Here is a 2,500-nt window from a genome sequence, read left to right on the forward strand (position 1 = left end):
CATAAAAACCAGCAATACACTTCTTGGCAGCGAGTGCTTTGCGGCCTTAAGATAAAGTGAATGGCAATGCAAACGATTTTGTTCCAAACAAGGTTCTCTTTCCATCTCTATAGTCAACTGGAAAACTACGAAGGTACATGTATGTCGTACAAAGGTCACTGTAAAAAACAAGCAAAACAAAACGATCTCTCAAAGAAGTCCTCTTGTTGCTGTGTTATGCAATTAAACCGTCGCGATTACTACAAATACTTGGAACGTGTTCATTATTGAGTTGAACTTTATTGAACATCGCGCGTTCCACGGTCTCGTTCAAAACCATCAAATGTTAACATTACTCAGACAGTCATACAATCACTGACAAATTGTCCATTGAAAACATACAAATTATCTCTCTTAGACTTCTCCAATGAGTTCTTAAGGTTATTGGTATAGGTGATCAGTTAATAAACTCTCTAGACCTGTACACTAGACTTCACCGGGATACGTCGTGAGAATTATTTTTTTAAATTGTTTTTGGCTTGAACAGGAAGAGATGTCAAAATGGAGGGCAGCTAAATACATGTACAGTGATGGAACGTTCTAAAACTTTGATGATCACTTCCTGTGCTGACCTTTTTAACTTGGAAAATATATTTTCGAAGTTTTAGTGCTGGCACGATTTCACCCCATCACTCCTTCACTCCTTCACTTCCCGTTAGACATTTGGAAACCCGGCGGGAGGAACTCCCATATGAAAAGAATCAGGGATTCTCTTCAGAAAATTTACATTTAACTCCTAAAGGAGACTAAGGCCCGTTCCAAACGCCGCTCCATTCATGCGCCGAACCTAACTGATGAGTTAAGTACGGCAGAAGAGCGGCGTTTGAATCAGTTTGGTTCAGCAGGTTAAGTTTGGTGCGGCAAACAACATTAAATTCGGCAGGGTCTGTCGCACTATGCGACGTTGGAGCGGCAGCTGATTCATACGGCGTTCTCCTCATGTGTCGAACCTAATGCATAAATTACTGTAGTTTATTTTTCATATAACGGGACTCGTGATTGGCTCAAAATTGAGTGGCGTGACCAGTCATGCATGAAGCTCAAAGTAGCCGCTAAAAATAAAGACAACAAAATACCAGTATGCTTTCGATTTAGAAGAAACGGGACTGTATGAGCCAGTTTCTTTAGCGCAAATTCATTTTATGCTTGTCTTCGTGATAATAGCCCAGCTTATTAGATTTCCCTTTGACAAGTCGATTTAACCGGGAGAAAACCTGTCTAAATACAAATACTGAACCTCGAGATTGAATTTGCTTCCCTAAATATTGCTATAACAACATGATAACAGCGAAATGTTAGTCACAGCTTTTCTATTTGGACGGAGTTCGTGAATTCAGAACGTATATTTTCTCGTCGAAAATTGTTACCACCGGCTTCCCGAATTAAGTTCGACGCAAATACGCCGTCTGAACCAGCCGTCGCTCCAAAGTCGCTCTAAAGTCGAACTTAATCAAGTTTGGTTCGGCACATGAGTGGAGCGGCGTTTGGACCGGGCCTAATGTGGACGTTGCTTGAACTTCATTAGACCCCTAAAAGATACCACTTAAAACGGAATAGGTTTGATAACTAGCCACTGTTTAAGAAAGGATCCCGTGCGCACTTGTGGAGCCGACTCGCGTACTCGAGAGATCAGCGGAAATCAAGCCTAAAAACAGAAATTAAATGAGAGCGTTTCTTTCGTTATTTCTTCGAGTGCACCCAAAGGATACTTTGACAGCTAACAATGGTGACTTTTCGTCATCATCAAGCTAAGTGAAACCAGAATCCTTGTTGATTTGTACCTGAGGCGACGAGCATCATATAGGAGTTCCCCCCGGTTTCGAGCATCTGTCCTCTAAGGCCGTTTTACAGTCCCTTGCACCGTGTTAAGTTAGTTATTTTCGAGAGGTAGGAGATGAAACGATTTTTCCATTGTCAGGAAAATACTTATGGTTCTTCCTTAGCGATTCGATTTAGAGAAAGTCTCCGCGGTTTTTCCTTGGCAAACCTACGTGACATTGTGAGTTCGACAACAATCGATATAGCCGGATGAACGATTAAAAGTTCCAGACGAGTTTTTAAACACAAGAAAGGGAAAGACAAACGCTACCTTTCGGTAAATGATTTCTTGACAGAAAAAGAAAAGAAGAAGAAAAGGAAAAACAATATTAAGTCACCGCTGTGACTCGAACTCCCGTAGTCGCGCTTGCTAAGCCAGAAGTTAACACAGTATGCTACTTGTTCGTGAAATATCACACAGTGAGAATATTAGTTATATTTCTACGTACTGAAACGCTGGGTAGTTAACACAGCAGGCTCAAGTGAGTTCCGAGTGTTTTGCAATTCGTGGACAGTTTGAAATTGTGGATGGCTGGTTCAGACGTTGTGGAGCTTGTACAAGTGGATGTAACACGATTTACTCACAAACTGAATTGTTTTATTGGCAATTTTCTCATTCGTGGATCTCTAAAGAAGTGGTGTC

General features: G+C 41.2%; 1 protein-coding gene across 5 annotated transcripts in view; it reads left to right on the forward strand.

The window, feature by feature from the left end:
- Nucleotides 1-2,500, forward strand: part of LOC110069306 (uncharacterized) — a 32,506-nt gene that overhangs the window by 6,790 nt on the left and 23,216 nt on the right. The gene's annotated exons all lie outside the window — the stretch shown is intronic.

The sequence above is a fragment of the Orbicella faveolata genome, unplaced genomic scaffold, assembly GCF_042242905.1.
Source record: "Orbicella faveolata isolate gen_17 unplaced genomic scaffold, um_ofav_v1 contig_14, whole genome shotgun sequence".
In the NCBI taxonomy this organism is placed as follows: domain Eukaryota; kingdom Metazoa; phylum Cnidaria; class Anthozoa; order Scleractinia; family Merulinidae; genus Orbicella; species Orbicella faveolata.